An 8,260-nucleotide genomic window follows, 5' to 3' on the forward strand; every position below is an offset into this window, starting at 1 on the left:
CAGCATGCTGACAGGGACCACGGATACCTTTGCCATGGGTGCCCAGCAGGCAGTACTTCCACCACCGTATACGGAACAAGTCAGGGCCCTTGGCCTCAAGGCCTGGTATAAGTTGGATACAGGCCCTACCGAGCCGCCTATATCGGGGATCCATCAAAGCTCAGGGGAGCCATAACATGAGTTTGTAGATAAGGTTGAAAAGAGTCTAAAGAGAAAGTTTCCTCCTGGGCCACTCAGAGAACAGTTCATAAAAATGCTGGTATGGGACTGTATGAATGCTGACCATAGGGTCACCTGCGCAAGGTTAAAGGACCATTCCATGAGCAGCTGGATCATGGCCTCAAAGGACATAGGGACCAAAACAAAGGCAACCGAGGCTATGGCCATGGTCCTCAAGAAACAGACAGAGGCTCTAGCTACAGCCTTTAGAGAAGCCCTCACAGGCTTTGCGCTGCAGGATAGGCGGCCCAGGGCTGAGGACCAGAGATGTTTTGGGTGTGGCCAGCCCGAGCACCTAAAGAGAGACTGCCTGCGAGGGAGAGCCCCTCTCAAGGTGGAGGGGGACAAGCCCAAGGCCCCATGCCCATGCTGCAGCAAGGGGTTTCATTGGAAAAAGGACTGCCGGTCCAGGTATGATGTGGAGGGCAAACCTTTAAACTAGGTTTGGGGCAACTCCCAGCCCTGTCACCAAAAGGGGGAGGGCGCACAGTCCCTGGAGGGCCCACCGCCCACTGGACAGTTCCCATCATCGTGGGGCTTCGCCCTAAGATAGACATCTTGATAGTTGGGTGGAGGTTCTGGGGCATTATTGACACCAGGGCAGATAGGACCATCCTGAGGAAGATGAGGACCGTATCCGGAAGATGGCCCCTCGAGCCTGGCCCACAGGTGATGGGTGTCGGTGGCACCATGCCATCATGGGAGCTTAAGAACTGGCTTTGCTGGCAGGACACAGATAGTACTAAGGGAGAGATCAGACCTTTGGTGGCTGAGGGGCTTGCCTACAACCTCTTTGGGAGAGATCTCCTGGGGAGGGCAGATGTTTTTGTGACCACGGACAATAGGGAGTTTATCGAGGGGCTCCTCGATGAAGAGGAGATGAACAGGGTTAGACACCCCCTTGACTGCCTCTCAAACTACAGTGGGGAGGAGTCTGAGTCTCCTCGGGTCCACCCCCAATTCTACGGGCCACTGTTCCTCAAGTTCCTGCAATCCGATGGTCCCCAGGGAGCCTGGTTTGGGTGGAACAGTGGCCCTTGCCCAAGACAAAGCTCCAGGCTTTGAGGCATATTATACAGGATCAACTTATGCTGGGGTATATCCACCCCTCCATGACCCCTTGGAACACCCCTGTTTTTGTCATAAAAATGTCATCTGGCCAACAGAGAATGCTACAGGTCAATGCTAGAATGACCCTGGAAGGAGTCCCCTTGAGGGGACTGCCCTGGATACCCACTATTCCCTCAGATCTATTTCTCATAGTTATAGACATCAAAGACTGCTTTTTTTCCATCCCCCTACAACCCCAAGATTGCAAAAAATTCGCCTTCTTTGTGCCTTCCATCAACTTTAGCATGCCTGATGAGAGGTATGAATGGACAGTCTTGCCTCAAGGCATGACCAACAGCCCAGCATTCTGTCAGAGCTACATGAGGGCTCTCTTGAGCCCAATGGAATCTTTGCTACATGATACTGTATATGCTTACATGGATGATATAATTTGGGGGGCACCAAGTCCCCACCAATTACAAGAACTATATAGGACCACTCAAAAATGCCTCCAGGTGGGAGGGCTTCAAGTATCTGCTGACAAAATACAGACTGTCACCGCCTTTAAGATTCTGGGGACTACACGGTTTGTGGAGGGGGTGAGTCCCTTAAAGCCACAACTGGCTATTAAACCTAATATGACCCTGACAGAACTTCAAAAACTGTTGGGGGAGATCAATTGGCTACGATCCTGGATGCCCATCTCTACTGAGACACTGGAGCCCTGTTCTCAACACCTAGACATTTTACAGGGGGTCCTGGAGGCCCTGGACCAAGCCCAACTGGCCCGCTATATGCCTGGAAAGACCTCAAACTATGGGTGCTCCCCGGTGAGGCCCTGATGACATCCGTCCTCACACAGGCCCCTCCAATGGGTGAATACCTCCCTAGGGAGCACTCCACAGGTGTATACACCAATGAACCAGTTGGCTGACTTAATTGAGAAAGGATGGGATATAGCCCTGAGACATTATGGCATTGACCCCCACAAGATTATTATCCCTTATTGGTAAAGGACTTTGAATGGCTCTGCAGAAAAAAACAGCCGAATGGCCATAGCCTTGGAGGGCTTTCCGGGAAAGCTGGACTGTCATTATGATCCTCAAAAATGGGTAACTTCCTTTCACACCCTCTACTGGAGGGCCCCCAGGCTTTTTGTCGAAAACCCTGTGATGGGGGTGTATAATGTGTTTACTGATGGAGGAATATTCGGAGCTGCTGTAGTAATTTACCCAGGGGTAGGAACAGAACCAAAAACATATGTTCACACTTGTGAGGGCTCTGCTCAATTTAAAGAACTCATGGCCATTGCCCTAGCCTTGTCCAAAGTAGATGACCCCATGAACTTGTTCTCTGACAGCCTATATGTAGTTAGCCTTCTCCCAGGATTATTAAATTCTCATATTTGGCTAGATGACAACCCTATTACCCCCCTCCCAATGATCTAGGTTTGAACATTGTTAACAGAAAGAAGGGCCCCCATTTTCTTACAGCACCTTAGGGGCCACGAAGGACTGCCTGGGTTCCTCTCCCAAGGAAATGCAGAGGCAGACAAAATGGCTTCTACCCATATCCTATCAGCAGGCCTGGAAAAAGCTTAACAACTACATAATCATACCCATGTAAATTGGCGGGGACTCCATAAGAAGTTCCCTCAAGTCCCCATCAAAGACCTAAAAAAGATTATACATACCTGTAAGTCTTGTCAACCCTTTCTACAGGTGGCACCCCTCCAACAACCAAGGGTAAACCCTAGGGGGGCTGAAGCCTCTCTTTGGCAGACAGATGTCACACATTACCCTCCTTTTGGAAAACTCAAGTATGTTTTCGTGTCTATTGACACATTCTCACATGCCTGTTGGGCTACTGCCCATACAGGAGAAAAGTCTAGACATGCTCAGTCTTACTTTCTCCAGTGCTTCACTATGCTGGGATTACCTCAGAAGATTAAAACTGACAATGGACCATGCTTCATAAGTAAAAGCTTACAGGACTTCTTATCTTTATGGGGAATCCACCATAACACGGGGCTCCCCTCTAACCCCCAGGGCCAAGCTATCATAGAATGTAACCATCAGGACCTAAAGGCCCAATTACAAAAACAAAGAGGGGGAGTAAGCCCCCACCAACAGCTAGGTTCAGCCTTATTTACCATCAATATCCTCAATTTTCAAAAAGGTCAATTGGAATCTCGATTCCAAAAATGTTGGGGACGTCAGGAGAAAAGACCAGAGGTACGGGTCAGATGGAAAAATCCAGTAACAGGACAATGGTGAGGACCCGACCTCCTCCTTACTATGGGCAGGGGGTTTGGATGCATCTTTCCCACGGTAGAACCCCAACCCATCTGGGTACCTGCAAGGAACAGCCCTTTGAGGATTTCTATGTCTTACAGGATGGAGTATTTTGGATGGAAGGCTTTCATTGCCATGCTCGCCGTTGCTGCCCTGGCCATCATCATCTTTATTGTTACCATCATTATTCAAGATCTGATCAATAGATGGGTGACCAAAATCTGTCAATAATAGTACTCCTTCTCCTGCTAGCCATCTGTCATAAAAGCGAAGGACCTCTGGGACTTGGTCCCTTCCCCGCCTATACTCTTGCCCTTGTCTTAAGTGAAGAGCTGGCAATTAGCAAAGACGTGGCTCTGCTAGCTTGTGACCCTCACTTTAGGTCACTTTGTCTCACCCCTTATAGAATTCAAAATATTACTAAATTGCGCCTACAACTCGCGGACTATATTCACGGCCACTGGAACCAACAATTTAAATATTCCATATTGATGACCAATTAGATTATCACTCTAAATTATACCCGGGCCCCGGTCCTATCGATGGACTCCTCCTTTTTTTAGTAAGGTATGGGAGCATGTTTCTAATGCTTGTGATAGCTTTTGTTTTCCTCAGGGGTCTCTGCTCGGTTATCAGAAGACAAAGACAGATGAAGAAAGTCCTTGTCCAACTTTCCCTGGCCACCAAGTCCCCCTTGGGCCCCTCCTCAAGACAAATCCAGGCATGGATGCTTGAGCTAGCCTGAGGGCCCAGGTTGCTTTTCCCCCTTATGGGATAGACCCCCGTATATTAACTGCAAAAGGGCATGGCTGGTCCTAATGATGGGTAAGACTTCCCAGACTGATGAACACAAAACAGGGGCCATGAGGTCAATCATGGTTACCCAACGATGGGCAACTTCAGTGCCTGAGGAGAGGCAACCTAAGACAGGGAGGCCATCACAGCTGAGGGGGATGGGGACAATGTGCCCCATCCCCAGGGGCTATCCTTAAGGAACCTCACTTTTAAAACAAAGTAGGGGGAGGGTTGCGGGAGCCTGAGGCCAGGGGCGAGGCAGGATGGCACCTAGAGGAAATGGCCAGAACACGGCCAGACATTTTGATGAATTGCTGATTGGCTCCTGTCATTTCCGTGCATCCTGGCAGCGCGTGATCACCCTGCAAACACAATGCCGTGCTATGGGGAGGAGACTGCATGCTCAAGTTCACCTTTAAAATGATTGGACACTTGGTTGGGGAGGGGATTTTCCTTTGTGGTTTTTGCCTTTATAAGCTCTGTAAACACCTGCAATAAACGAGTTCCTGCTTGAATGGCTCACTGTCATTTCTGGTTGTCTCCCAGGGAGGCTGCAGGTAACGGGAGGACAGTGCACTTCCCTTTTCCCAGATCCTGTGTCAGGGCAGGATCCCAATACAAATCATTTTAAATTTCAGGTCCCTTTAATAGGTGCTATACAGCAGTCCCTTCTGCATGAAATAACTACCATCATCATGACTTCAGCTGAGCCTGATGGCTAAACATTGTCACAATTGGGCATGTTGAAGGTTGTGCTCATTTATTAAATGAGGACCAAATAGTGTCACTGGACCATTACTGGAGTATCCAGCCAAATGTATGGAATTTGACCCTAATCAAACATGGCCTCCTGGTTTGGGGGAGGGCTAAAGTATACAGTCAGGGGAAGGCTAGGAAGAGGAAACTTGGCCCATGCTGGTTAAAGGATTTCCAGTGTGCAAACACTCATGTCATACATACACTTCAGCAACCCCTCAGTTATCTCAGTAAGTAAGCTCAATAAATTCATTGGTTCTCCAGTAAATCTTTAATCAAACATTGGTTTGACACTAGAACCTTAAAAGGGAATAAGCATTGCTTGGCATCCCCAGGAAAAGAAGTCTCACAATGATGGAAAATTTATTTGTTAATGCTACTATATCTCAAAATTATTTTTTTAAAACAAGAAAATGAGAATGTAAAAGATGTTAAAAGAACATGGGGAATGGAGATTTTTTTCCAAAATAGAAAAAATGAGAAAGTCTAAGCAAGGTCTGTTTAGGTTTGTTATAATATATAAAGGATGAGACAAAAATAATATATACATAATCTTAAAATTTCTATGGTCATAGTTTAGTCAATTATTTTAAGGAACAAAATATATATCTAGTCAAGGTTTATCTGAGAATATTTGGTTTTTTACTCAAGTCTTATACACATAGCACATGATAATTAAAAGTACCAGACTGGTGCAACTAACCTTATTGGATATTTAACACCGTAGTTTGAGGCCTATACTGTGGTCAGAGGGACTTAAAGGACAGTTTTTCCCCTTGCCCTCCAAGGTCGAATAAGTTTCAGGGGACTACTATGGAACATCTCTCAAAAAGTCTTGTAACTGTGGTGAGTCACCTGTCCTCTTGTACAGAGAGGACACGGAGACCCCACTAGATGGACTTGAACCAGTGTCCAGTCTACAAAGAGTAGGGTCAACTTAGAGGATATATCTCATTCATGCTTCCAAGTGAAGCCAGACAAGGTCAAGCAAGGCCTTTGGCTTATCTTCACAAAGCTGGAACTGGCAAAATAAAGGGCCAGGAGTTCCTCCCAAGCCCATGTGACCCTGAGGAACTGATCCTCAAATGACCTTAAGTGTAAAAATAAATTGATTTATTTGGGACAACTGTATGGTCTTAAATACCCAAAAGGAAAGTATAACCAAAGAGTAGAGTCATCAGTATATTTCTTTAAGAGTTCAAGGGATTACATATCCAAGACATTAGACTTAATTCTATTTAAAAAGTTGAACAATTATTTCTCATTGATGATTTTGTTCCTAACCCAAAGGTGCTGTTCAGATATATCTTCAAATCTTGGTCTCCAATACTGCAGTGCCCACCTGTAGCTAAGGGAGACAATCAGCAATTGCTCTAAAATGATGGATAAATTTGTTTTCTTCCCCTATTTGGAAGCCTTTGAGAAGAAACTGACACTGATACTAACCACTCCAACAGCTAATAAAATACCTGAAAGCAAATCCTAAATACACCACTCTAGAGTCCAGCCATAGAAGACAAAAGAAAAATGAGGAGGAACCAAATAGAGGGATGCTTTTGGAAGCCCTTGTCAAGTAATTCCAGTGGAGTCTCATATGAACATTTGAAAATTACCCTGTTCTTTTTTCTAGTTCCCTGTCTAGAACTTGTAATGCTAATTACTCTTGCCTTTACTTCTCCTTCACATCTCCTATTCATGATTCAAGGACTTTCTTCTTCCCTTAGAGACAAGAGTTATGCAATTTGGGAGTCTTTTAGATAGACCCACTGAAGGGGTACTCCAATTGCCTCACCCTGCGTCCCTGTTCAGCATGGAAGAAGCCAGAGCAGTCTGCATTCCTATTCCCTATTGGCAATTTGGGCAACCCCTTCAGAGGATGGCATGACAAGAATAGGAGATAGGAATTGGCTAGGCAGTTAGGGTAAAAAGACTCTAAAGGAAAATAACCCATTTCTTGGCTAAAAGCAATAATGTCCTTCGGCCTCATAGCAATATACTCTGTTCCAAAGGCCAAAAATGTCAAAAGTATTTGGGAACTTGTATCTAATCCTTAAAAGTTTTTAGCATTTCCTCTTCTGAGGGGGGAATGTTAGAGTAGCCAAAAGCCCCATAGAAATAAATGCATAAACAAAAGAAGAAGAAAGAGTACATGCAGTTATCAGGAAAAAAAAAGTGAAAAAAAAGTGAAGGGGAGAAATAGGAGGAGCTGGAGGAGAGGGAGTGGGCATGGATTTGATTAAAACACCTTATATGCATGTTTGAAATTCTCAATAAATTATTTATTTTTTTAAAAAGCTAGAAAAATGTATTCATTTCAGTGTATATTTGTATTGAATTTTTGTGCATTTCATACAAAATATCTCAATCTTTATACACTCCCCCCATCCATACCCTCTAGTCACTTCCCACTGGGTTTCATGGATTCTGTTATATATTTTGGACCTATTAAGGCAGGTTAATGTACCCAGACATCCCTCAATGCAAGTTTTCATCCACTGGGTTCTAGTCAGTCTATCTAGAGTCTCTTCCTTCCCCAGTGGTATTCAGCCAGTTTTTTGACTAAGGTTGGGGACTGCTGCTTATCTCCCCAGTTCTATGCTGGGTTTTTGTCTGATGGAGTTTGCATGGGTCTTGTGTATCCTGTGTATGCTGATACCTTTGCTGGTAGTTCATATGAGCAAGGTTCCAGGAACCTGTTTCCTTATTTTGTAAAATTGTGTGTATCCATTTGTCAGTGTGAGAGTATATGTATGTGACTACAATTGCCTGTGCAGGTCAGAAGAGAGAGTAGAATCCCTTGGAGTCAGTGTTACAGCTGGTTGTGAGCTGCCTGATAATATGTTCTGGGAACTAAGCTCTGGCCCTCTCCAAGAGCCATCCTATCATATACACTTTTAACTGTTAAGCTATCTTTTCAGCCCTTGAGTTGATATAGTTAATCATAACATTAACTAGCAAGATTAACTAAGAAGGGACGTTTAATTTACCCAAGAAAATCCAGTGTATAAGATATTTGTTTGCATATACTGTATACTGTGAGATTTTCCTATTTCAAATGTTTAACAAAACTGTTTCATTCTCAATTAAACTTTGAAGTTGTACTAGATAGCTTCAACTGTCAACTTGACACACTGGATAGAGGGAAG

Source organism: Nannospalax galili, unplaced genomic scaffold (assembly GCF_000622305.1).
Source record: "Nannospalax galili isolate Female #2095 unplaced genomic scaffold, S.galili_v1.0 scaffold973, whole genome shotgun sequence".
Classification (NCBI taxonomy): Eukaryota; Metazoa; Chordata; class Mammalia; order Rodentia; family Spalacidae; genus Nannospalax; species Nannospalax galili.